We start from the raw sequence: 27929 nt of genomic DNA on the forward strand, positions 1-27929 counted from the left end.
CATGATGAGGATTAAATGAACTAATGATATATGAAATACTTAGTTCACAGGGGCTCATGAGAGGTCAGCTCTTGGGAATTTCTTTTCTTTTTTTTGTTTTTGAGACAGAGTCTTACCCTTGTTGCCCAGGCTGGAGTACAGTGGTACGATCTCGGCTCACCGCAACCTCCACCTCCTGGGTTCAAGCGATTCTCCTGCCTCAGCCTCCTGAGTAGCTGGAATTACAGGTGCCCACCACCACGCCTGGCTAATTTTGTGTTTTTAATAGAGACAGGGTTTCTCCATGTTGGTCAGGCTGGTCTCGAACTCCCCATCTCAGGTGATCTTCCCACCTCGGCCGCCAAAAGTGCTGGGATTACAGGCGTGAGCCACCGCAACCGGAGGGAATTTCTTTCCCTTCAGTGAATGTAGATCCAAGTTAAAATCCACCAAGCATATTCCACAGTTTAGAGTAGGCATGGACGGGTTTGGCTGGTTGAGAACAATAAACGCATATAACTGAAATCTCACATCACCACCTACCCATCCAGGGTCTTACCATGTTGCCCAGGCTGGTCTTAAACACCTGGGCTCAAGCGATCCTCCTGCTTCAGTCTCCCAAGGTGTTGGAGTTACAAGCAGAGGTCACCACACCCAGCCTCTAGTGGATTCTTAAGTCTGTGTTTATAAGGAGTTCTGAGAGTTCTTTGTCAGCTAAGCTGGAAACACAATTGCAGGCCTGCTGAGATGGCCAGGTTGGGATGGGGGCTGCGGATTTTCCGATTTTCTGAATTGTTTCTGATGCTGCCTAATTGCTCTCTCTGCTAGGAAATCCCGCCACGCAGCTGTGTCCCCCAGGGCGTTTCCTGCCATTCCCATGCTAAAACTGGAGCGCCTGTTCCATTTTGGAAAATGAAGACGGACATCTCAAGACATGTTTCCTTTTTGGATGTTCCCCTGGATTTCTGGAGGGTAAGAGAAGGATGCCTGGAAAACAGGCAGGGAGGCCCTGGAAACCTCGTGGGAGGCAGAGCCCCTGGGGCAAGGATTTGGTCTGTTTCACCTCAAAAGCCTGCTGACAGCTCAAGCAGCACCACCCCCATCCTGGGGACAGAGGCAGCGAGGTTTATTGTTTCTAAAAGATTTTTAAAGGTCTTTATTTTATTGCAAAAGCAATACATGCTGATTGTTTAAAAAGAAACACACGATTAGTACGGAATTGTATAAAATAAAGCTCCTGCCAGCAACCCCCTCCTCCTCTTCAGAGGGAGGCACCCTTTACTGTTTTGTGTTTTTCCTTTTGTTTTAAATTTATACCATTTTATTTTTTAGATCGCCCAGCCTGGAGTTCAGTGGTGTTATCATAGCTCACTGCAGTCTCGGACTCCTGGGTTCAAGGGATCCTCTCACCTCAGCCTCCCAAGTAGCTGGACAAGTAACAACCACGCCCTGCTAATTTTCTAATTTTTTTTTGTAGAGATGGAGTCTCCCTGGGTTGCCCAGGCAGGTCTGGAACTCCTGGCTTCAAGCAATCCTCCCTGCCTCTGCTTCCCAAAGCTCCAAGATTACAGGCATGAGTCAGTCACTGAATCCTACCTGTGTCCTTTCTTTTAGAAAGTTTCTATTTTAAGACTTTCTCTCTCTCTCTCTCTATATATATATATATATATTAGCAACAAACCACAGTGAACAATAGATCTCACGACCTGGTGCACACAGACACTCGTATAAAAGTAAAATAGGGCCGGTTGTGGTAGTTCACGTCTGTAATCCCAGCACTTTGGGAAGCCCAGGTGGGCGGATCACCTGAGGTTCGGAGTTCGAGACCAGCCTGCCCGACATGATGAAACCCTGTCTCTACTAAAAACACAAAAAATTAGCTGGGTGTGGTGGGGGCATCTGTAATCCCGGCTACTCGGGAGGCTGAGACAGGAGAATCTCTTGAACCCAGGAGGTGGAGGTTACAGTGAGTGGAGATAGTGCCCCGGCACTACAGCCTGGGTGACAGAGCATGACTTCATTTCATAAGTAAAACAGAAGTGTAACTCAATGATACTTGTGACGTGGAGTGCCGGTCTGGAGTTGTCTAGTCTATTCCTTTCCATTCAATTGCATTTTACTTAGAAGGAAAGGTGGCTGGTCATAACCCATAACCCAATCAAATGATTTCATGCTCCACTGCAGGTATGACCTGCAGACAGACAACTATTGTGGATAGTGACACTGGAGGCCAGTTGTTCATGTCTCCCCGTCCTGCAACTTGGCTTTTGCATTGAAGAATTTAGCAGCCTGCTTTCTATAACATTTCCATAACAGCCCATGTAGGGCTCTTCCTCCTTAATAGTGGCAGAGTATCTTATTTATTTATTTATTTTTGAGACAGGGTCTCACTCTATCACCCAGGCTGGAGTGCAGTGGCACAATCTCGGCTCACTGCAACCTCCGCCTGCCAGGCTCAAGCAATTCTTGTGACTCAGCCTCCCGAGTAGCTGGTACTACAGCCACGTGCCACCTCACCCAGCTATTTTTAATAGAGACAGGGTTTCTTTTTCTTTTCTCTCTCTCTCTTTCTTTCTCTCTCTTTCTTTCTTTCTTTCTCTCTTTCTTTCTTTCTTTTTTTTTTTTTTTAAAAGATGGAGTTTCACTCTTGTTGCCCAGGCTGGAGTACAGTGGGGCTATCTCAGCTAACTGCAACCTCCGCCTCCCGGGTTCAAGCAATTTTCGTGCCTCAGCCTCGGGAGTAGCTGGTATTACTGGCAGGGGCCACAATACCCAGCTAATTTTTCTATTTTTAGTAGAGACAGGGTCTCACCACATTGACCAGGCTGATTTCAAACTCCTGACCTCATGATCTGCCCGCCTTGGCCTCCCAAAGTTCTAGGATTACAGGCGTGAGCCACTGTGCCCAGTGAGATGGGGTTTCTCTATATTGGCCAGGATGGTCTTGAACTCCTAAGCTCAGGCAATCCAACTGCCTCAGCCTCCCAAACTGTTGGGATTACAGGTGTTAGCCATCTCTGAGCCATTAACTCTGCCATCTGGCTCCAGTGGCAGAGTTATCTTATTGAGTGGTTCTTCTGGAGGTATTTGTCTAACACCTTCTAGAGTCGTTTGCATTGTTTCCATGCTGGGGCTGTCACCAGTGAGGTCATGAGGGACATCTCATCCATGCACAGGAACAAGAATATCCCTGTGGTAGATTCCCGGCATGGAATTTCTGGACCGCAAAGCAAGCATCAGCCAGGCACAGTGGCTCATGCCTATAATCACAACACCTTGAGAGGCCTAGGCAGGCAGATTACTTGAGCCCAAGAGTTTGAGACCAGTGTGGGCAACATGGTAAACCCTGTCTCTACCAAAAATACAAAAACTAGCCGGGTGCCTGTAGTCTACTCAGGAGGCTGAGGCAGGGGAGGATTGATTGAGCCCAGAAAGTGGAGGCTGCAGTGAGCTGTGATCACACCACTGCACTGCAGCCTGGTGACAGAGTGAGACCCTGTGTCAAAAAAGTTAATAAACAAAAGCAGCTCCTACTGTGTTTGCATGTGGGAACCAGTCACGATTTTTAAGAAAATATTATCATTTTAGAAAGAGGATATTCTTGGTTGAGAAAGAGGTTGGGTCAAGTAGCTAATGTTACCCTGCTCTATGTGGCCAAGAGACAGAAGAAAATTGGAAAGCGCCCTTCCCTGGGAGATTTCCCAAATGTTTCCTCTACATTTCAGGGTTTAATTGTGGTGGCCCCAAGAAGGTGTTCAGGGTGGAGGAGGGAGGCCAGTGGGGTGGGATGGGGGAATGATCTCTGTCTCAGAAGGGTGGGCATATGGAAGGGGAAGTGGTTTTATTTGTCTGATTCGTGGAAACCCTCTAGACATCAAGGCCTCTGGTGACATTCCCAGGATGGGGTCTGGAGGGCTGCCTGTGTTTGGAGACAGGTGCAAAAGCGGGAGTGGAGGGTGGAGGGTGGAGAATCAGGATTCTCCCCATTCAATTCCTGTCCATATTGCCCTCTCTTTATTTACTTATTCATGTGCTAGTGATGCAGGATTTTTCTTCTCTGTCACTTTACAAGCCAGGGACCCCTAGTCGGCAGTACTCCGCCCAGACCTCATTTAGCCACACTGGTATGCCCCAGCTTGCCTGCGTTATAGCTTGTATCCACTTTTGGCAGTTACCGAGCTCTTGTACCACGCCCAAGAAGAATGAGGATATGCAGGACATTGAAGGAGGAGGAGGGTGGAGAAGAATTTCACTCAGCGATGAAAACAGCTTTCAGTGGAGAGGGGACACAGGGTTCGTTTGTCCCCCTATCTGTAAAAGTTCTCCCCCTGTGGCTGGATCCAGGGTCTCTTACGGACTCAGAATGGGGAGTGTGAGCTGACTGGTTTGTGAGCACGCAAGAAAGGTTAAAGTGAAGACGCCGCTCAAAGGTGGGCACCACAGTGTAGAAAACCGATTAGGAAAGGGTAGGTGTATCTTGGAAATAGATGCTCGGTGCCGCAAAGAAAATCAGCACTGAGACAAAGGACCTTTCGGCAACACAACTTTTTATTTCCTGGACTGCAGGAAGGGGACTCTCACTAGCCATCTTGCCATGAGAGCACAATGAACAAAGGAAAATAGATAAATTTATCCCTTCCACATTTGGGGGCGTCCTTACTGCTGTGTCTGTTCTCCATTGGTTGGAGCCAAACCTCACAATTTAAACTAAAACCTGATTGGCTAATAACTTAAAACTTTTCTAAACAAGTAAAAGCAGTGGAGGGCTGAGACATGCCTATGAGCACGTCCAGTACAGATATCTTGGTTAAAGTACAAAGACATAGAATGTACTACGTGCCTGTAAGCATGGCATGTCTAACAGCTACACAGGATAGCGCTTAAAGAAGTTATTAGCACACTTATTCTCTCTCTCTCTCTCTTTTTTTTTTTTTTTGAGACAGAGTCTTGCTCTGTCTCCCAGGCTGGAGTGCAGTGGCACGATCTCTGCTCACTGCAACCTCAGCCTCCCAGGTTCAAGCGGTTCTCCTGCCTCAGCCTCCTGAGTAGCTGGGACTACAGGTGTGCACCACCATGCCCGGCTAATTTTTGTATTTTTAGTTTTTTAATTTTTGTATTTTTATGGTTTTACCATATTGGCCAGGCTGGTCTTGAACTCCTGACCTTATGATTTGACTGCCTAGGCCTCCCAAAATGCTGGGATTACAGGCGTGAGCCACTGTGTCCAGCTGAGCACCCTTATTCTTTAACAAAAAAGGAAACTTTAAAAAGGAACTTTTCTATATCCCACAGTATATGTCAAATAGGGGAAGGGTGGGGCCAATTAGAAGAAAGCATGCCAAATGAGAAGACAAGAAAACATGCGAAATGAGAAGACAACATGCCTGACCACTCATGGGCCTTGCAGGGTTTTGTTTTGGGTGGAAGGGGAGCTTAAAGTCAACAGCAACACCATCATCATAATAGCTTAATGACTCATGACTGTAATCCTAGCACTTAGGGAGGCTGAGGTGGGTGAATCATCTGAGGCCAGGAGTTCGAGACCAGCCTGGCCAACATGGTGAAGTCCTGTCTCTACTAAAAATACAAAAATTAGCCGGGCATGGTGGCGCGTGCCTGTAATCCCAGCTACCTGGAGGCTGATGTAGGAGAATCGTTGGAATCTGGGAGGCAGAGGCTGCAGTGAGCTGCGATTGTGCCACTGCACTCTAGTCTGGGTGACAGAGCAAGACTCTGTCCCCCACATCCCCCCAAAAAAAAGGCCAGGCATGGTGGCTCATGCCTGTATCCTAGCACTTTGGGAGGCTGAGGCAGGCAGATTAGCTGAGGTCTGGATTTCGAAACCAGCCTGGCCAACATGGTGAAATCATATCTCTACTAAAAATACAAAAATTAGCTGGGCATGGTGTCAGATGCCTGTTACCGCAGCTACTCAGGAAGCTGAGGCAGGAAAATAGCTTGAACCCGGGAGGCGGAGGTTGCAGTAAGCCAAGATCGTGCCACTGCACTCCAGCCTGGGCAACAAGAGCAAAACTCTTGTTTTTTGACTCTTGTCAAAAAAAATGTAAAAGGAAAAGAAAGAAAAAATAGCCAAATGAGGCACGGTTCAGGCTGCTTTATCTCATTGTCATGACCATGGGGAGGGCTGGGGGCAGCTGAGAGAGGGGAAAACAGAGGTTCTGGAAGGGAGGGGCTGGCTCAGGTCCTGTCACTGCTGTGAAAGAGACTAGAGGGAACTCTCAAAGCCAAGTCATCGTCATTACCGCTTCTCTCACCATTTCCTAAAACTGAAGGGGTCTGGCTGTGTCGTAAGCCCCAGTTACCCCAGGGGAGGTTGAGCAACCTGTGGCTTCCCGATACACACAGGCACGGCTCCCTACCTGCGTTTCCCTTCTGGCCTCAGGAAGAGACACCCGCCTTGAGCCACTGAAGCTCCTGCCAGGCGCCCCAGATGGAGGACTAACACTGATGTGGAGGTTCAAATTCCAGGAAACACAGAAACAGCCCAGTCATGGTGCATCTGGGAGAAAACCCCAGACAAGGAAGTCCTTTGCAAGCCCAGCTGTCTGGGCCAAAAAAAAAAGACTCAGCCCTGGAGAGACAGTGAGCCCTCAGTGGGTGCCTCAAGAGAGGGGAGGAACTCACATGGAGACCCATGAGTGCTGGGGTTTTGGCCGGCCACAGAGGCTCATGCCCGTAATCCCAGCCCCTCCCTTGGGAGGCCAAGGCAGAGGATCACTTGAGCTCAGGAGTTCCAGTTTAGTCTGGGAAACATAGCAAGACCCCATCTCTCCAAAAAATAAAAATTAGGCGGGCATGGTGGCACATGCCTGTAGTTCCAACCACTTGGGAGGCTGAGGTGGGAGGATTGCTGTGCTCAGGAGGTAGAGGCTGCAGTGAGCTGTGATAGTGCCACTGCACTCCAGCCCGGGTGACAGCGAGAGACTCTGTCTCTAAGGAGAAAAAAGAAAGCAAAGAAACCATGCTAGGTTTTGTTCCAATTCCAGCCTGGCTGTGGGGCCTTCAGCTTCTCGGCCCCTTTCTGGGCCTCAGCTCTAAAATGATGGGGCTGGAGTGGGGGAAGCGGGCAGACCGCTCTCCAGACTGCAGAGGGCAGGGACTTGTTTCTGTTCTGTGAGTTAAGGCTTCCTTTGGAAGGAAAGGTTCTTAGATTCTGTGGCCGGAAAGTCACAGGTCTGGGCCATCCAGAAAATTCTAAGCTCCAAGAACTTAGAACTTGGGGCTAAGCATGGACTTGGAGCCAGACAGTTTGAGTTCAAATCCTGCTGCTGCCATGTGCTGGCTGTGTGACCTTTGACAACATGCCTGACCTCTCTGGGCCTCTATTGCCAAGTGTGGAGATGACATTATTTCCCTTATAGCGTTGCTGGGAGAGCAGTGGCTGGTGGCCCATGTGACTGTGACTGTTAGATGACTATAATTCTGTGATTCATGTTCCACCCACCCTCCACTGCCCATCCCCTCCCCACACCCACACTGTGTTGTGGAATGGAGCTCGAAAGAATGAAATGCTTCTGTGTCATAAAAACGTGTGTTTCCTGGAGGCTACAAGGAAGAGAAAGTGCCAGTAGGTGACCCTGAAGTCACAAGTACTTGTTTGTTATGGATTTTTCCTCCCCTGTTCCTGACCAGAATGTAAACTCCAAGGGAGCTGGGACCCCTATCTTGTTACCCCAGTTCTAGCTCCTGAAATGGTGCTTGGTTCCTGGGACCTCACTTGAGGGGGTTGAGAGAGCTGCCAGATGACTCCAGCAATCAGACAGACCTGGTACATATTTCACCTCTAGTCACCTTCTTGCTGTGTGACTTGAGGCACGTTACTTAACCTATCTGGGCTTCAGTTGCCTAATCAGTAAAACAGCTGGATTGCTGGAAGGAGAAAATGAGATGGTGGATGCAAAAGTGCTTTGACATTCCAGGGCCCAGCACCCAGTGGGTACTCAGCTTGTGTTCCTATCACTATCTTCCTCCTCCCCACCCTCCTCCCCCCAGCTGCTCCTCCCCCTCCTCCTTTCTCCCCCTTTTCCTCCCTGTTCTCCTCCCCCCACCCCTACCCTCTCCTTCTCCCTCTCACCCCCCTCCCTCTTCCCCAGTTTCTTCCCCCTCCTCTCCCTCCTCCTCTCCCTTTCCGCCTTTCCTCCCTCCTCCCTCTCCTCCTTCCCAATACTCCCCGTCCTCCTCTTCCTCCTCTCTCCCTCCTCCCATTCCTCCCCCTTCTCCTCCTCATCCTCCTCCTTCCCTACCCCCCTCCTCCCCCTACTTCCTCCTTCTCCCCCTCCTCCTCCTCCGTTGGGGGTTCATTCTGCATCAGATGCCAGTTGCTGTGACCTGGGTATGTTTTGTTAAATAGAAACATAGGCAGGCAGCACAATTCCTGTAGCCAAGAGGACACTGTGTGTCATGAAGGGGATCAGGCCTCCCATCTTGAGAACATGCTCTCTCTGTGGTTTACAGGGCTCCTGTCCTGAAGCAGGTAATTAGGGCTTCACTCTGGGCAGGTGGGAAAGGCCCCACCTGCCATCCAGCTGGGCTGCTTCTCCCGGCCCTGGTGAAGATGGAGGCCCAGCCAGCTCTGGAATGCTCTCCCACGCCCCAAGGGGAAGGGTTGACCCATTAATTATAGGGCCTGGGAAGCTCACCTGGGTCTCTATCTGGGCCACTCGCTGCAGGAGCCATCACCCACAGACGATGAGCAGGGACTGCCCATGGACTTGGAGCCATGCCACCTGCCTACTTGGATCTCCTGTCCTGGTAGAGGCAGATCTCAGGGGAGCACTGCCAGATGGAATCCAGGGTGCCTAGGTACATATGAATTCCAGAGAAACAGCAAATGATTGTTTAGTTTAAGTATGTCTTACGCAGTACTAGGGACATATTACAAATCTGCAGCATTTGGGACACACTTAGACAAATGACAAACAGTCATTTGCTGCTTCTCTGGAATTCAGATTAACTGGGCATCCTGCATAGTTACGTGCTAGATCCAGTAACATGCCTTAAAGCCTCCCTCTGCGCATGGGCTCACCCTGTTTCAGCTCCATCTTGGCAGCAGCAGAAACAAAGGGTCTGGCCAGGGTCAGGGCCAGGCCACTGAGCCAGGATCGGGGTTGGGGGTGCAGCCCCAGGCAAGCCTCCTGGCCTCCTGGCCTCCTGGCCTCATCCGCATAACTCAGCAGGAAGAAGCTGAGTCGGTAGGAAGCATGTTTTGGAAATGGAAAGGTGTTGTGGAAACATGAGTGACCAGAATTCCTTGTTAATGGGTAACGCAGACCAGTCAGTGGGGGCTGTTTACTGGCACCGGGGTTCCTTTCTAGGAAATTAGTTTTTTTTTGAAATGGAGTTTCACTCTTGTTGCCCAGGCTGGAGTGCAAGGGCGCGATCTCAGTTCACCACAACCTCTGCCTCCCAGGTTCAAGTGATTCTCCTGTCTAAGCCTCCCGAGGAGCTGGGATTACAGGCGCCTGCCACCATGCCTGGCTAATTTTTTGTATTTTTAGTAGAGATAGGGTTTCTCCATGATGGTCAGACTGGTCTTGAACTCCCGACCTTGGGTGATACGCCTGCCTTGGCCTCCCAAAAATGCTGGGAGTATAGGTGTGAGTCACCATGCCTAGCTGGAAATTCGTTTTTTTAAATAACCAACTTGTGTTTTTTCTTGAAACATTAGAAAATGAAGAGTAGCAAAAGGATGAAAAATTCCTTACTTCCATGACTCAGGGACAGTTATTTATAGCATATATACATATTTTGAGACAGAGTCTCACTGTGTTGCCAGGCTGGAGTGCAGTGCCATCATCTCAGCTCACTGCAGCCTCTGCCACCCGGGTTCAAATGATTCTCCTGCCTCAGCCGCCCGAGTAGCTAGGATTACAGGTGCACGCCACCATGCCCAGCTAATTTTTGTATTTTTAGTAGAGACAGGGTTTCACCATGCTGTCCATGCTGGAAATCCTGTCATCAAGTGATCCACCCACTTCGGCCTCCCAAAGTGCTGGGACTACAAGCATGAGCCACCATATCTGGTCTCTATAGCATTCTTTGTCTTGAAAAACTTTTCCTCCAGGTATGTATGTATTTTTTTTCTTTGTAACAAAATAAGCGGGATCACAGTCTGCATTCTTTTAGGAAACCAGTTTCTCCCTCTCTGGCCACTTAGTGTCTGAAGTTTCCAATACACCTGGAGGAAAAACGTCTTCCTTTTTGGTCCCTGTGATTCTTGGGGTATTGTTGGCTGTCCTATAAAACCATGGCCTGTCTGACCACCTCGTGCTATGCCCACATAGATGCCTGGTTTACTTCTTTTTTTTAAAGTTGAGATAACAATTCTCATAATAAAGTCTAACATTTTAATTATTTTAAACTGCACAATTCAGTGGCATGTTGTGTTTTGCAATCACCACCAATATCTAGTTCCAGAATCTTTTTTTTTTTGAGGCAGGGTCTCACTCTGTCACCCAGGCTGGAGTGCAGTGGCACCACCTCCGCTCCCTGAAACCTCTGCCCCCAGGCTCGAGCGATCCTCCACCTCAGCCTTCCAAGTAGCTGGGACTACAGTCATTCGTCATCATGCCCGGCTAATTTTGTATTTTTTTTGTAGAGACAGGGTTTTGACATGTTACCCAGGCTGGTCTCAAACCCCTGACCTCAAGCAACCCATCTGCCTCGGCCTCCCAAAGTGCTGGGATTATAGGAGTGAGCCACTGCATCCAGCCAGGACATTGTTATCACCCTAAAAAGAAACCTCAGGCTCTTGGGCAGTCCTCCCCGATTTGCCTATTCTGAACATTTCATGTAAATGGAATCACATGATATGTGGCTTTTGGTGTCTGGTTTCTTTCATTTTACAAAACGTGCTTGAGGTCCTTCTGTGTTGTGGAAAGCATCAGAACTTCATTCCTTTTTCTGGCCAAATCATTCCATTCTTTTATGGCCAGTACTCGTGGTAGAGATCTATTACATTTTGTCTATCCATTCATTCACTGATGGACATCTGAGTTATCTCTACCTTTTGACTATTGCAATAGCGATGCTATTAACATTCTCGTGCAAGTTTTCAAGTACTTGTTTTCAGTTCTTTTGTGTATATACCTCGGGGTGGAACATAACTATAGCATTTCACATTCCCACCAGCAATGGAAGGTTTCGGTTTCTTCACATCCTCCCCAATATTTATTTTCCATTAACTTTTTTTATTTTGAGCTGCAGTTTCGCTTGTCTCCCACGCTGGAGTGCAGTGGCACAATCTCGGTTCACTACATCCTCCACCTCTTGGGTTCAAGCGATTCTCCTGCCTCAGCCTCCTCAGTAGTTAGAATTATAGGCATCTGCCACCGCGCCTGGCTAATTTTTGTCTATTTAATTGAGACAGGGTTTCACCGTGTTGGCAGGCTGGTCTCCAACTCCTGACCTCAAATGATCTCCCCACCTCGGCCTTCCAAAGTGCTGGGATTACAGGTGTGAGCCACCGTGCCTGGGCAAAAAAATTTTTGTAGCTATTGTAGTGGTTACAAAGAGGTACCTCATTGTGGTTTTGATTTGCATTTCCTTGCTGACTAGTGATCTCTCACATCTTTTCAAGTGCTTCTTGGCCATTTGTATATTTTCTTTGGGGAAAGGTCTATTCAAGTCTTTTGCCCCCTCACCTTTTTTTTTTTTTTTTTTTTGGAGACAGGCTCTTGTTCTGTCATCAGGGTGGATTGCAGTGACATGATCTCTGCTCACTGCAGTGTTGACCTCCCAGGCTCAGGTGATCCTCCCACCTCACCTCCCTAGTACCTGTGACCACAGGCATCTACCACCATTCCTGGCTAATTTTTGTATTTTTAGTAGAGACAGGGTTTCACCATATTGGCCAGGCTGGTCTCAAACTTCTGACCTTGTGATCTGCCTGCCTCGGCCTCCCAAAGTGCTGAGATTACTGTGAGTCACTGCACCTGGCCCCAGTGCCCATTTTTAGACTAGGTTGTGTGTTGTCTTTTTATTGTTGAGTTGTAAAAGTTTGTTTATATAATCTGAATACTAGACCCTTATCAGATATACGATTTGCAAACATTTTCTTCCCCTCTGTGAGTTGTCTTTTTACTCTCCTGTTAGTGTCCTTTGGCGCACAAAAGTTTTCCATTTTAATGAAGTTCAATTTATTTTTTTCATTGCTTATGTATTTGTTTTCATATTTATGAAACTGTTGCCAGATCCAAGATCATTAAGATTTATGCTGTTGTTTCCTTCTAAGAGTTATGTGAGTCAGCATTTATATGATGTGAGGTAGGGATCCAACTTCATTCTTTTGCATATGCATATCTAGTTGTCTCAGCACCACTTGTCAAAATGACTCTCAGTTGGGCATGGTGGCTCATGCCTGTTATCTCAGCACTTTGGGAGGCCAGGGTGGGCAGATTGCTTGAGGTCAGGAGTTTGAGACTAGCCTGCCTGAAATAGCAAAACCCTATCTCTACTAAAAATACAAAAATTAGCTAGGTGTGGTGGTGCATGCCTGTAATTCTAGCTATCTGGGAGGCGGAGGCAGGAGAATCACTTGAACTCGGGAAGTGAAGGTTGCAGTAAGCCAAGATCATGCCACTGTGCTCCACCCTGGGTGATGGAGTGAGACTCTGTCTCAAAAAAAAAAAAAAAAGACTCTTTCTTTATTCAATGGTCTTGGCATCCATATACCATGGATTTCTGGTTTATATGTATTTATTTCGTTGATTTATATGCCTATTCTTATGCAGAACCACATACTTTTTGATTACTGTCGCTTTATAGTAAGTTTTAAAATCAGAAAGTGTGGTCCAGGTGCAGTGGCTCATGCCTGTAATCCCAGCAATTTGGGAGGTGGAGGTGGGAGGATCACTTGGGCCCAGGAGTTCAATACCAGCCTGGGCAACATAGTGAGACCACATCTATACAAAAAAATTTAAAAATTAGCCAAGTGTGGTGGTGTGCTCCTGTAGTCCCAGCTACTCTGGAGGTTGAGGTGGGAGGGATTGCTTGAGCCCAGGAGTTTGAGACTGCAGCGAGCTATGATGGCATTATCATACCCCAGCATGGGCAACAGAGAGAGACTCTGTCTCAAAAACAAACTGTAAACAAACAGAAACAATAGGTCCTCCAACTTTGCTTTTTTTCAATATTGTTTTGCCGATTTGAAATCCCTTGCAATTCCATATTAATTTTAGGATCAGCTTGTCTAAAAAAGCCAGCTGGAATTTTGATAGAGATAACATTGGATCTGGGCCAGGCATGGTGGCTCACACTTGAAATCCCAGCTCTTTGGGAGGCTGAGGTGGGCGGATCACTTGAGTCCAGGAGTCTGAGACCAGTCTGGCCAACATGATGAAACCCTGTCTCTCCTAAAAATACAAAAATTAGCCAGGCATGGTGGTGCACGCCTGTAGTCCCAGCTACTTGTGAGGCGGAGGCAGGAGAATCGCTTGAACCCAGGAGGCAGAGGTTGCGGTAAGCCAAGATCATACCACTGCACTCCAGCCTGGGTGACAGAGTGAGACTCCATCTCAAAACAACCAACCACAAAAACAAACAACAAACAAACAAACAAACAAACAAACAACAACAACAGCCAGAGATGACACTGGATCTGTACATCAGTTTGGGAAGTATTGCTATTCGTGATCATTGCTTTTACACATCAACCTGGCTAGCCTAGGGTACCAGTTATTCGATTAAGCACCAATCTAGCTGTTGCTGTAGAAGCGTTTTGCAGATGTGGTTAATTATAATTGACTTTAAGTAAAGGAAACCATCCTTGGTAATCCGAATGGTCCTAATTAATCCATTGAAAGGCATTAAATAGCAAAACTGTGGCCAGGCAGGGTGCCTCATGCCTGTAATCCCAGCACTTTGGGAGGCCAAGGTGAGAGAATCACTTGAGCCCAGGAGTTCAAAACCACCTGGGAGACATAGGGAGATCTCATCTCTTAAAAAAAAAAAAAAATTAGCCAGGAGTGGTGGTGTACATCTGTGGTCTCAGCCACTTGGGAGGCTGAGGTGGGAGGATCACTTGAGCCCAGGAGGTCGAGGTAAGAGTAAGCCATGATCATGCCACTGCGTTGCAGCCTAGATGACAGAATGAGACCCTCTCTAAAAGAAAAATAAAACGCATAACTGGAAGAATCCCACTATGGGTGAAGCTTTAGTTCCTGCCCAAGAGTTTCCAGTCGGCCAGCCTGCCCTACAGATTTCGATTTTGCCAGCTCCCACAACTGTGTAAGTCAATCCCTTGAAATCTCTCTTTGCGTCTCTGATTCTCTCTACAGATAGATAGATGCTCCTGAATTTATGACAGGCTTATGTCCTGATAAATCCACTGTAGGTTTAAAATACTGTACGTTGAAAATGCATTTAGGCTGGGCGTAGTGGTTTACACCTGTAATTCCAGCACTTTGGGAGGCTGAGACGGGTGGGTCACTTGAGGTCAGGAGTTCCAGACCAGCCTGGCCAATATGGTGGAACCCCATCTCTACTAAAAACACAAAAATTAGCCAGGCATGGTGGTGCACCCTGTAATCCCATACTCAGGAGGCTGAGGCATGAGGATTGCTTGAACCCAGGAGGTGGAGATTGCAGTGAATCATCGCACTCCAGGCTGGGCAACAAAATGAAACGGTGTCTTCAAAAAAATAAATGCATTTAATAATACCTAACCTACTGACTCTCAAAGTTTAGCCTAGCCTACCTTAAACATACTTAGAACAACTGCATTAGCCTACAGTTGGGCAGTAACATCTAACGCAAAGCCTGTATTATGATAAAATATTGAATATCTAAGGTAATTTACTGAATACTATCCTAAAAGTTAAAAACAGAATGCGTGTGGCCGGGCATGGTGGTGCATGCCTGGAATCCCAGCACTTTGGGAGGCCGAGGCAGGCGGATCATGAGGTCAAGAGATTGAGACCATCCTGGCCAACATGGTGAAACCCAGTCTCTACTAAAAATAAAAAGAAAAATAGCTGGATGTGGTGGCACGCACCGGTAGTCCCAGTTACTCAGGAGGCTGAGGCAGGAGAATTGCTTGAACCTAGCAGGTGGAGGTTACAGTGAGCCGAGATTTCACCACTGCACTCCAGCCTGGGTTACAGAGCAAGACACCATCTCAAAAACAAAAAACAACAACAAAAACTACAACAACAGACCCAGAATCGTTGTAAGAGTAGTTCAAGTACCGTTTCTCCTGAATGTATATCACCATCATAAAGCCAAAAAAATCATCACTGAACCATCATTAAGTCTGGGACCATCTGTAAATGTATATACTTCTCTCTTTCTTTGGTAGATTTCTGACTGATATACTACATTAATGATATTAAGTCTTCTAATCCATGAATGTCTTTCCATTTACTTAGGTTTTCTTTAATTTCCTTCCAACAATGTTTTGTAGTTTTCAGTGCATAGGTATTTTTTTTTTTGAGACTGAGTTTCGCTCTCGTTACCCAGGCTGGAGTGCAATGGTGATATCTCGGCTCACCGCAACCTCCGCTGCCTGGGTTCAGGCAATTCTCCTGCCTCAGCCTCCTGAGTAGCTGGGATTACAGGCACGCGCCACCATGCCCAGCTAATTTTTTGTATTTTTAGTAGAGACGGGGTTTCACCATGTTGACCAGGATGGTCTCGATCTCTTGACCTCATGATCCACCTGCCTCAGCCTCCCAAAGTGCTGGGATTACAGGCTTGAGCCACCACGCCCGGCAGTGCATAGGTATTGAACTTCCTTGGTTAGATGTCTTCCTAAGTATTGCATTGTCTCTCTCTCTCGCTCTCTTTTTTTAGAAATGGGGTCTTGCTATGCTTCCCAGGCTGGATTCAAACTCTCATGCTCAAGGTATCCTCCTGCTTCAGCCTCTTGAGTAGCTGAGACTGCAGGTATGTGCCTCCTACCCAGCTTCTATCATTTTGAGGCTATTGTAAATGCAACTGTTTTCTTAATTTCATTTTTGGATTGCTCATTGCTTGTGTATAGAAATGCAATTGGCTGGGCATGGTGATTCACACCTGTAATCCCAGCACTTTGGGAGGCCCAGGCAGGGGAATGGCTTGAGCCCAGAAGTTTGAGACCAGTCCGGGCAACATAGCAAAACCCTGTCTGTATAAAAACTACAAAAAATTAGCCAGGCACAGTGGTATATGCCTGTAGTCTCAGCTACTGAGGAGGCTGAGGTGGGAGGATTGCCTGAGCTCAGGACGTCAAGGCTGCAGTGACCTGTGATTGAGGCACTGTACTTCAGCCTGGGTGACAGAGACCCTGTCTCAAAAAAAAAAAAAAGAAAGCAACTGATTTTTGTATGTTGGTCTTAAATCCCACAACTTTGCCGAACTGGTTTATTAGCTCTAACAGGTATTTTGTACAGTCTTTAGGGGATTTTTTTTTTTTTTTTGAGATGGATTCTGGCTCTGTCGCCCAGGCTGGAGTGCAGTAGGCTCACTGCAACCTCCGCCTCCCGGGTTCAAGCAGTTCTCTGTCTCAGCCTCCCGAGTAGCTGGAATTATAGGCATTCGCCACCACGCCTGGCTAATTTTTGTATTTTTAGTAGAGACGGGGTTTCACTATCTTGGCCAGGCTGCTCTTGACTTCTGGACCTCATGATTCACCTGCCTCGGATTCCCAAAGTGCTTGGATTATAGGCGTGAGCCACCGCACCCGGTCCATTCTATAGGGTTTTTATGTACAGGGTGAAATCATCTGTGAATAGAGATGGCTTCACTTTATTCTTTTTAATCTGGATGCTTTTATTTTTCTTGCCTAATTGCAATGGCCAGAACCTCCAAGACAATGTTGGGCAGAAGTGACCAGCGTGGGCACCTTGGCTTGTTCCTGTTCTTAGGGGGAAAACATCCAGTCTTTTATTATTAAGTGTGTCATATTCTATGGGATTTTTATAGATGCCCTGAGGTTGAGGAAATTCCCTTCTATTTCTAGTTTGGGTATTTTTTTTTTTAATATCATAAAAGCATTGTTGGATTTTGACAAATGTTTTTTCTGTCTATCAAGATGATCATGTGGCCTAGTTTACTTTTATCCCCTGGTTGGAAGCCTTGGTTTGGAAATTCAATCTCTGTGGTATTTTTGGGGATCAAAGAAAAGAGTTACAGTTTTATAGCTCTCCCCATAAATAATTGCAAGCTCACAGCTGTGGTAAGTGGTCAGGATGGATAAGAACACAAAGCTGCCTCTTGTTGCTGCTCAGCGGTAGAAAAACAAATGAAGATGTGGTAATATTCAGTAAAGGCCAGAAGAAAATTCAGGCTTGCTATTGCCTTTTACAGGAAGGAAGGAAAGAAGGAAGAAAGGAAGGGAGGGAGGGAGGAAGGAAGGCAGGAAGGAAAGAAGGGTGGGAGGGAGGTAGAGAGAGAAAGGAAACAAGAAAAACATTCACACAGGGATGTTTCTTGAACATTTTTCTCTGCAGTTTTCCCAAGGTGTTATGTCTGCCTAGCCATCATTGGTGATGTTCTGTTTTAATGTCAGGATAGTAATTGTTACTTTTGCAAGCCGTGGTTGCATCCTGAGAATGGAGAGTGGCAGAGGTTGGGCGTAATCCAATTTCCTTTATTTATTTAGACACAGTGTCCTGCTCTGTGACCCAGGCTAGAGTGGAGTGTCTTGATTATAGCTCACTACAACCTCGACCTCCTGAGCTCAAGCAATCCTTCCACTTCAGCCTCCTCAGTCGCAGGCACATGCCTCCTCCCAATCCCAGCTAATTAAAAAAAGTTTTCTTTTTTTTATAGAGATGGAGTCTCACTATGTTGTCCAGCCTGGTCTTGAACTCCTGGGCTCAAGCGATCCTCCAGCCTCGGCCTCCCAAAGTGCTGGGTCTAGAGGCATGAGCCACCACACACATACACCCTTCATTTTTAAAAGCAATAAAAGGTTGCCCGCACTAATAACATCTACGTGTCAACCTCCTATGTCTGGGAGAATTTTGAAATCCCCTCCAACTTGGTAACTCATCCATAGCTGCGGGTGGCGTGTCAGCGGGGCGGACATGGCGAAATGTGGCAAGAACTTGGGGCTGGGGACACTTTGCTGCAGGACCCAGGACAAACCACACTCCCTATCTGGGCCTCAGTATCTTTAAGATCTCAGGTTAAAGGCATGGGGTTTGAGCACCGGAGGGACTCGGAAGCTCCCTGTCCAAATGGCATTTGTCTCTGGATGGCCACATCAGGGTTCTGCCCATCTCCCGGCCCTGTGTACTCTCAAAGCCAGGCATGCTTCTTAATTCCCTCTAATGGCTTCCCAGAGAGCCTTCTGGATCCGGGCTGCTGCTATCACTGCAGCTGGCCGATGGGGCTCCAACCAGACGGGGAAGATGTGGAGACAGGAGCTACTGATTTCCAGAACTTTCAGTGATGGCTGAAAAAGGTCTACGTGGGGCCACCGGCCACCCTGGGGGCACAGAGCAGAGAGGCAGCTGGCACGTCTTACCTAACATCTACCCCGTGCTGAAACTTCACCCCCATCTTCCCAGTTAACTCCCAGTCGGTCTTACGAGACGGGGACTGCGATTGCGCCCATTTTGCAGACAGGAAACCGAGCTGAGAGAGAGAGGGTAACTTGCCCGAAGGCACAGGGAGTGGCTGGGGCTGTCGGGTCGCGTCTGTGGAGTTACAGAAGAGAAGGGCCGCCCTCCAGAGGGCTGGGAGCGCCCCAGCGCGGGGTCCGGGGTCGAGGTAGGTGGTCCCGCCGCCTGAAAGTGGTGAGGGGGTAGTGGGGAGAGCCGCCAGCGGCAAATCCGGAGGGAGCGTCCGGCTGTCGGGGGCGGGGCGGGGGTGCTGGCACGGAGGGGCGGGGGAGGATCCGGAGTGGGGGAGACACCAGGGCGGCGCGAGGCGTCTGGTGGGTGAGACTTGGGGCACCCGGGTGGCGAGCGAGCGGGGTGTGGGGTGCAGCTTGGGGGCGATCAGAGTGAGGCAGGGAAAGGGCCTCGGTCTGGGCCGGGGCCCAGGTGCTGGCTGCGGGGGCGGGAGAAGCCGGAAGCCCGAGCCGGCCGCGCTCCGCCCCGGCGGGTCCAGCCCCCGCCCCCGTCCCAGCCTCCCGGCCCTTTTCCCGGGGCGCCCGCGCGGCCAGCTCAGACCTCCCGGCTCGACAGTCGGCGCGGGCGGCGGTGAGTGCGGCGGGGGCCGGCAGCGGAGACGCCGGGGTGCGGGGGGCAGCGAGGGATAGCGGGGGGTCCGTGGCGCCAGCACCTGCCGGGGGTCCCCAGCATCGCACCCTCGGCTGGGGGCTCCCCGGAGGCCGGGGGCGAGGGGCGGGTCGCGGGCATCAAGCGGCCGCGGAGGGCGTGGGGGCCCGGCCGGGGCGGGGTCGGTCCTCCTGGCGCTGGTCGCGGCCGCGTCTCCGGTTGGGTTCAGTTCCTGCGCCCCGGAGTGGCCGGATCGCGCGTGGCGGGGTCATCCGGTCTCCACCCCAACGCGCGCCCCTTGCGGCCCTCCGCGTCTCCCTCCCGGAGAGGAGGCTTTTTAGAAAAAGGCGCGATTCGCTCTAGTGACTCAGGTTGAGAGTTCCAGAAATATCACCCAGGGCTTCAGAAACAAAAACAAAACAAAACCCCAACGAATTCCCGAACGCTGTTTACATACATTTGGCTTCTCCGGGCGCGGGTATCCGCGTTTCTCCCTCCGCCCCTGTGGGTTGCGCGAAAGATCCGGGACGGACACCTGAGGGCCCTGGGACACCCTGGGGAGGTGAAAGTAGAGAGCTAAGTGGGCCGTGGTCCGAAGGCCCTGCCTCTCCCCGCGGGGTAAGGTGGGCACCCCGCAAGCGCAGGGGTCCTTTCACTGCTCACCGCACCCAGCTCTGGGCCGAGACACCGCTCACCGTCCACTGCAGGTGCCGGCTAGGTGCTGGTGGGACCAGCTGGTAAATGGTGGCAGAAGGAGACCTCACTCCTCCCTGCGAAGCAAGGCAAATACCCTGCCCACCTTGGTTTGCAGGTGACTGTGGATCTAAGTGGTCAGTGGTGGTCTGCCCCAAGCTCTTGGGGATCAGGGTGATAGGAGAAAGTGTGTGTTCTGGAAGGGTCAGGCTTGCTTCAGGGACTAGGCTAGTTGGACCTTCACTGGTTTTCTACTTCCCAAGAGTGGAGCTGATGTCACTGGCTGTTGGACTGAGCAGTGGTCACTGGGAAATCTACAGTTTCTGGAAGCCTCGGGGCCTTCCAAGCTCTTACCAATCTTCCCAAAGAGGATACCTCCCTCCTCTTGGCCTAGTGAACTGATGTTGGATCAAGGACTGCCTGAAGCCCAGGTTGGGGTCCTCTTTAGGAAAGTCGTGATTTGCCGTAATGTGTGCTTGGCTTCCTCATCTGCCCTCTCACCCTCTGCCTTCTCAGAGTGGCTCTTTTTAGGACTTCCTATTTAGGGCTAACCCAGATGCCTGCAGAGAGAAGTGCAAGCTGGTATCTGGAATTCCACCAGTGTTTTGGTTTTATCAGTTGGAGCAGGATCTAGATGGTGTGTGACTTGCTTTACCTGGCATAGAATAACACCCATGTTGCACTTGGCTTTCTTCTCCACCAGCCCTTGCTCTGGGAACTAAATGCTACCACACTCTCTAAGAAACATTTAATTGTCTATCTACCATGAGGGAGGCCCATCTTCCCTCTTTCCTGTTACTTTGAGGCATGAATAATAGATGCTTTTATTCACATTTGAGAAAGTATCTTTGTAATGTTTTCATGGATTAAGTGACTGGGTGATTGATCTAAGTTGCAGGATCAATTTCTTTCTTTCTTTCTTTCTTTTTTTTTTGAGACAGAGTCTCGCCCTGTCGCCCAGCCTGGAGTGTAGTGGTGTGATCTTGGCTCACTGCAACCCATCCCCCATCCCTTCTTGGTTCATTGCAACCTCCACCTCCAAGGTTCAAGTGATTCTCCTGCTTCAGCCTCCCAAGTAGCTGGGATTACAGGTGTGAGTCACCGCACCTGGCCAGTTTCTTGTCTCTAAAATACTAGATTGAAGTAATTCACTGTTTTTGGTGAATACGTTTCCCTTTGTTACTTCGGTTCCTTTTATGGGCTGGCTGCTGGGAAATAAAGTGCTACCCTTGCCATGTAAAGGATGCAGAAGAAATGGCTCCTGGTCCTGAGGGGTTTACACAATGGGTAGAAAGTAGAAATACACAGAGGCAAAAAAGCTCGTGCTTGCTAATGCCCTGTAACTCCGGAAAGGGCTTGAGACCAGTAGAAAGGAGGCAGCTAAGTGAGAGAAGGTTTCATGAAAAAACAGGCCTGGGCACATGTGGCAGAAGGGACATGTGGACATAGTTCAAACAAACAGGAGGGTCTCAACAGAGCTGTGGAGGAGGTACAGACAAGCCCAGGTGGTTGAAGACAGTAAATGGAAAAATCCACTGAGAGGAAGGAGCTGGAAGACATTTCCAGCCTAAGTGAATTTTCAAGAAAATAAACAGTGCATGTTTGGCTGACATTACCCATCCTCACCGCTCAGAGATGTCTTATAGCACTTTGAGAATGGGATGGTGCCTTCGGTGACTGACACTTCTCCCAATGAAGAGGAATTTCCCTAGAGCTACAGTGAGGGTGGAAAAAAAGAGGATCTACAAGAGGAAGTCCTGGATTCTTGGCACTGTGACTTGTCCTCTGTTTGTTTTCATTTTTATAGCAGTGAAAATAGCCCCATGGGTGAGGCGGTTTCTCAGGTACATACACTTCTTTAGTTCTGTGACATATTGCTGGCGGGTTTGGCCACCCATAGCCTGTTCTAAACTTGACTGATGCTTCCTTGCCTAAGAATTGTTATTTGAGGTCAAGTGGCGTTTTCCAGGGTTCTCATAATTTGATCTTGTTGTTTGAGCGTGTGTTGACTGACACTCTGGACACAGGTGACCACAGCTTTGAGGTTAATGAAGTTGTCCCTTGGCTACAGGTTATTTCAGTAGAAGAATTGTGTGATATCGTACAGCTTAAGTCATGAACACAAGAAAGGAACTATTCTGGAGGATGCATGTGATGGTAATTCCCTGCTCACCTCTTAGTAGGTAGGAGTTAATATACCAGGATAAAAAGCACGAGGTTCCAGAGAAAATAATGTTGGAGAATTTAAGCCATTTAGCTCATGGAGCCGTAGAATTAATTGATCGCGTGCCTCAGGTAAGTTTAAGAGTTTAATTATGACTTGACTTAACCTTGAATCCATGAGGTTATTCCTAGATGATGCACTGATCGTTTGAAATTTTTTATTTAAAAAAATACTAAAGAAAGAGTGGAAGATGAAGAAGAAAGGCATAATTTCGCAGTGAGAGTGAAACACCTACCACTGGCTGTCCTTTTCTGGCAGCTTCTGTCTTATGTCATTATGCCCGTTGTCTGTGAAATTGTTTGCCATCAGGGTTCATACAATTTTGTATCCTAATGCAGTCTCAGTCTTACTAATGATCTCATTGCACTGTTTGATGAAAAACTGTCATTCATGTGGAAACTGGGGATGTGGTTTCACCAAGAATCCAGAGGAAAATTGCCCACTCTGATTGTGGGGGAGCAGCCTAACTCCCCCGATGGACGCACTTTCCGTTCCACAAATCACTGTGATTTGTCGTTACGCTGTACTTGAACCTGGCTTTAAGATTGTGGTAACTTTATCTTTGACTTGTGGGACATACCGCCCTGCAGAAACAGCCTGAGCTAAGAAGATGGAATTGGTAAACATTTTTCTGAAATGTTTCACCCTGAGCTTCTGTACTTCTGCTGAGGTCTACTGAAATTGGAATTTGTTTGGGATCAAATCACCGAAGGCCAATTTCTCGCTTCCTTTCCCAAAGAGAGCTGGAGGTCCGGGTTTCCCCTTTTGTCTGAATCCTTCCACCTTACCGTGTATGGCTTAAGAAGCACCATTCACCTGACCTGTGCAGGAATAACATGCAGGTTAAATTCTGTGACAGCAAAAACCGCGCCGCACAATTGTTGGAGTGTAAAACCTGCCAGGTGACGGTCCTTAGTTTAAAAATTTTAAGCAGTACTCAGTGTAATAAGCGTGCAATTTGGATAGTTCCTGAGGGTTGATTATAGTCAGGATCCACTTTGGAAGTAACGGTTTTCTTCGGAGACCCTAAAAGACGAGACCTTTTTGACCCTCGCAGCTGGTTCTCGATCTTGTTTACAAACTAGGCTATTTTCTTAGGAGACCTGACAATTTGCATGTGAGTGCCCTTCTTTTGCCTAAGGAATCCCTTTTTTATTCTGGGGTCAGTTCTGCAATATACATATTCATGGACCTAGCTTAGTGTTTCTTTTCTGGAGGCTGGGAGGTGGAGATCGGAGCAGAATTGAATTTTTCTCCTTTTTCTTCCTGGAAGAATTGATCTCCGAGGATTAAGTTGGTGGTTAAAAAGCTGCTTTATCTTTTGAAGGCCTTGCCCTTTTCCGTGTGGATCTGATACCTAAATGTAGGAAACAGTTCTATACACAGCTTGAGAATATATTTTTAGAAGAGTTTACCACCCACATGTGGCTAAAGTGTTGTGGGGAGTTTTTTTTTTTCTTTTTTGCCAGTTGTGAGTGAAATAGATATTTCACTATGTCTTGCTCTTACTTTCAAACCCTTTAAGAAGCCATTGACCATTTTTCTCTTTTATTTTTGGTTGACATGTAATAATCATACACATTTATGGGATAAAGAGTGATATAAAGAGTGATATTTTCATGTCTCCAATGTGTAATTGATCAAAGGGTAATTGGCATGTTAATCACCTCAAACACTTATCATTTCTTTGTGTTGTGAACATTCAGAATTCTCTCTCTTAGTTTTTTTGAAAATAAACACTGAATCGTTAGCCATATTCACTGTATAGTTCTACAGAACAGAAGTTATTCCTCCCATGGAACTGTAATTTTGTACCTATGAACCAGCCTCTCTCTATCTTCTCTTCCCCTTCCCTTTCTAACTTCCAGCAGGCACAGTTCTTTTCTCTGCCTTCTGTGAGCTCATTTTTGTTGTCCTTCCTTTGTGGAAGTTGTGAAATACCTTTTAGGGGAGTGCAGGCTTGTGGACAGGCATAAATATGCATTCAGCTGGGCAGAGTTTGGGACGTTCCTTCAAAACCTGTTCTTTTGCTGAAATTCTAGCTATCTTTTTTTTGAGATGGTGTTTTGCTCTTGTTGCCCAGGCTGACATGCAATGGTGCGATTGTGGCTCACTGTAACCTCCGCTTCCAGGATTGAAGCGATTCTCCTGCCTCAGCCTCCTGAGTAACTGGGATTACAGGCATGCACCACCACCTCCGGCTAATTTCATATTTTTAGTGAAGATGAGGTTTTCCATGTTGGTCAGGCTGGTCTCGAACTCCCATCCTCAGGTGATCCACCCGCCTCGGCCTCCCAAAGTGCTGGGATTACAGGTGTAAGCCACCGCGCCTGGTTTTTTTTTTTTTTAATTATTTTTTCACCTCATCAATTAGAAGTATCAGAAACTCTCCTTCCACACCCCCCCCCAACAACTTAATCTTTGGCATTTAACCAAAATATACTTTATTTATTGATTGATTTTTAAATAGGGTCTTGCTCTGTTGCCCAGGCTGGAGTGCAGTGGCATGAGCACAGTTCCATGCAGCCTCAGCCTCCCTCCTGGGCTCAACCCATCCTTCTACCTCAACCACCACACTAATTTTAGTTGTTTTTTTTTTTTTTTTTTTTGTGGAGACAGGGTTTCACCCTGTTGCCCAGGCTTGTCTCGAACTCTTGGTGTCGAGTGATTTATCCATCTTGGCCTCTCAAAGTATTGGAGTTACAGGCATGAGTCTCACCCCAAAGCACTCACAGTTTGTTTTTTTAAATGGAACTTGAGTGCTTTGGGGTAAGACCTGCCTATTGCATTTCACCTTATAGTTTTTCTTACTCTTGGCCTATGTAGGGGAGAGGGAAGACTTTCTTTCTGCCTTCTGAAGGTACCATAATTGAGTCTATGAAATAAACTGATGACAGACAGATTACAGATGAAAAGACATACAGATTTATTCCATGCATGCATAGTGGAGTCCCACAGAAAGTGGAACTCAAAGGAGCAAGGTCAGATGACTGAAGTTTATATAGTGTTCCTGAGCTACAGAAAAGGAATAGGGGTCTGGGCTTGGTGGCTCAGGCCTGTAATCCCAGCATTCGGAGAGGACAAGGCAGGTGGATTACATGAGCCCAGGAGATCAAGACCAGCCTGGGAAACATGGCAAAACCTTGTCTCTACAGATAATACAAAAATTGGCCGGGCGCAGTGGCTCACGCCTGTAATCCCAGCACTTTGGGAGGCCGAGGTGAGTGGATCACGAGGTCAAGAGATTGAAACCATCTTGCCAACATGGTGAAACCCACGCTCTACCAAAAAATACAAAAATTATCTGGGCGTGGTGGCATGTGCCTGTGGTCCCAGCTACTCAGGAGGCTGAGGGAGGAGGATCGCTTGAACCTGGGAAGTGGAGGTTGCAGTGAGCTGAGATCGTGCCACTGCACTCTAGCATGGTGCCTGGCAACAGAGCAAGACTGTCTCAAAAACAAAAAAAAATTAGCCACGCATGGTGGCTTATGCCTGTAGTCCCAGCCACTCTGGAGGCTGAGGCAGGAGGATCGCTTGAATCTGGGAGGTTGAGGCTGCAGTGAGCTGAGATAGTGCCACTGCACTCCAGCCTGGGAGACAGACCCTGTCTCAAAAAAAAAAAAAAAAAATGGAATAGGGGCTTGGGGCTCCTGGAGAGAGAGGTGGTGATAGGTTATGGAAGGGTGAGGGGAAGAAATGTATGGTTCCCTCAGGAGACCAGGTAATGGCTTGTGACCAGGTGTCAACCTTCAGTCTCCTCTCCTAAGTTAAGATCTTCCAGCTGAGTACAGTGGCTCATGCCTGTAATCCTAGCACATTAGGAGGCCAAGGCGGGTGGATCACAAGGTTAGGAGTTTGAGACCAGCCTGGCCAATATGTTGAAACCCAGTCTCTACGGAAAATACAAATCTTAGCCGGGTGTGGTGGTGGGCACCTGTAATCCCAGCAACTTGGGAGGCTGAGGCAGGAGAATTGCTTGAACGTGGGAGGTAGAGGTTGCAGTGAGCCGAGATCACACTACTGCACTCCAGCCTGGGCCACAGAACGAGACTCTTCCCTGGCTGATGAGCTTCTTATGATAGTCACTTTCTTTACATAGATCAAGTTTCTCTTCTCTGAAATGCTTGGGACCGGAAATGTTTCAGATTTTGGAATATTGCATTCTACTTCACTGATTCAGCATCTCTAGTCCAAAAATCCCAAATCCAGAAAGCTCCAATGAGCATTTCCTTTGAGCATCGTGTCTGTGTTCAAAAAGCTTTAGATTTTGGATTTTCACATTTGGGATACTCAACCTGTAGACGAAGGACAGCATTTAAGAGCTACTCCTGTGTATGCAGTTTCTCAGAATAACCAGCTTGAAATATGCAAAAAAAAAAAAAACAGATCCTGGCCGGGTGCAGTGGCTCACGCCTGTAACCTCAGCACTTAGGGAGGTCATGGCAGGCGGATCACAAGATCAGGAGTTTGAGACCAGCCTGACCAACATAGTGAAACCCCATCTCTACTAAAAATACCAAAATTAGCTGGGTGTGGTGACATATGCTTATAACCCCACCTACTCAGGAGGCTGAGGCAGGTGAATTGCCTGAACCTGGGAGGCGGAGGTTGCAGTGAGCTGAGATGGTGCCATTGCACTCCAGCCTGAGCATTAAAGTGAGACTCTGTCTCAAAAAAAAAAAAAAAAAAAGTAGATCCTGAGGTCATATATTCTATTCTCCTACAGTCATATTTTTGGGTGATATGCCCTGAGCCCCAACACCTATTTGACTCATTTATAAGTGCGATCCCTGAAGGTATTTAAACAAACTTTTAATTTTGGCATAATTTTTGATTGGCAAGAAAGTTGTGAAGTTAACACAGGAGTTCCTCACCCAGTTCCTGGTTTGTCCTGTTGTTAACATCTTATACATCACGCAGTATATTTGTCAAATGAGAAACTGATGTGGGTATGTTACTGTTCTCCAAACTCCAGTCTTAATTTGGAGTTCCCCAGTTTTCCCACTGATGTCTTTTTTTTCTGGGCCAGGTTACCACACTGCATTTATTTATTTTATTTTATTATTGAGGTGGAGTCTCATTCTTGTTGCCCGGGCTGGAGTACAATGGTGCGATCTCAGCTAGCTGCAACCTCCACCTCCCGGGTTCAAGCAATTCTGCCTCGGCCTCCCAAGTAGCTGGGATTACAGGCACGCACCACCACAACCACCTGATTTTTTTTTTTTTTTTTTTTTGAGACGGAGTTTCGCTCTTGTTACCCAGGCTGGAGTGCAATGGCGTGATCTCGGCTCACCGCAATCTCCACCTTCTGGGTTCAGGCAATTCTCCTGCCTCAGCCTCCTGAGTAGCTGGGATCACAGGCACGCGCCCTATGCCCAGCTAATTTTTTGTATTTTTAGTAGAGATGGGGTTTCACCGTGTTGACCAGGATGGTCTCAATCCACCTGCCTTGGCCTCCCAAAGTGCTGGGATTACAGGCATGAGCCACCGCACCCGGCCTGATTTTTGTATTTTTAGTAGAGATTTGAGTTTCGCCATGTTGGTCAGGCTGGTCTCGAACTCCTGATTTCTGGTGATCCACCCGCCTTGGCCTCCCAAAGTGCTGGGATTACAGGTAGGTGTGAGCCACTGCGCCCAGCCTCACATTGCTTTTAGTCGTCCTGTCTCCTCAACCTCCATGACTGTGTTAATTTCTCAGTGTAGCTTTGTTTGTCACGACCTTGGCACTTTTTAAAGAGTACTGATGAGGGATTCTGCAGAATTTCCCTCAAATCAGGGTTGGCTGATGTTTTTCTCTTGATTACACTGGGGTTGTGGCTTCTGGACCCTGGGAGAGGACCAGGGAGGTGAAGTGTCCTTCTCATTCT

The 27929-nt window shown here is 47.9% G+C and overlaps 1 protein-coding gene across 6 annotated transcripts in view; it reads left to right on the forward strand.

Annotated features, from left to right (window-relative positions):
- LITAF (lipopolysaccharide induced TNF factor) overlaps nt 1–27929 on the forward strand; it is a 98568-nt gene that overhangs the window by 39513 nt on the left and 31126 nt on the right. For 2 of the 6 annotated variants that reach the window (XM_009009200.5, XM_078344749.1), the window contains exon 1: nt 18544–18693. The gene's annotated coding sequence lies outside the window, so the exon portion shown is untranslated. Of the gene's footprint in view, nt 1–807; nt 952–15789; nt 15883–18543; nt 18694–18827; nt 18860–19093; nt 19128–27929 lie in introns of those variants that run through there. The other 4 variants (XM_035267019.3, XM_054242628.2, XM_054242627.2 and 1 more) reach the window with 3 other exon arrangements.

The sequence above is a fragment of the Callithrix jacchus genome, chromosome 12, assembly GCF_049354715.1.
Source record: "Callithrix jacchus isolate 240 chromosome 12, calJac240_pri, whole genome shotgun sequence".
Classification (NCBI taxonomy): Eukaryota; Metazoa; Chordata; class Mammalia; order Primates; family Cebidae; genus Callithrix; species Callithrix jacchus.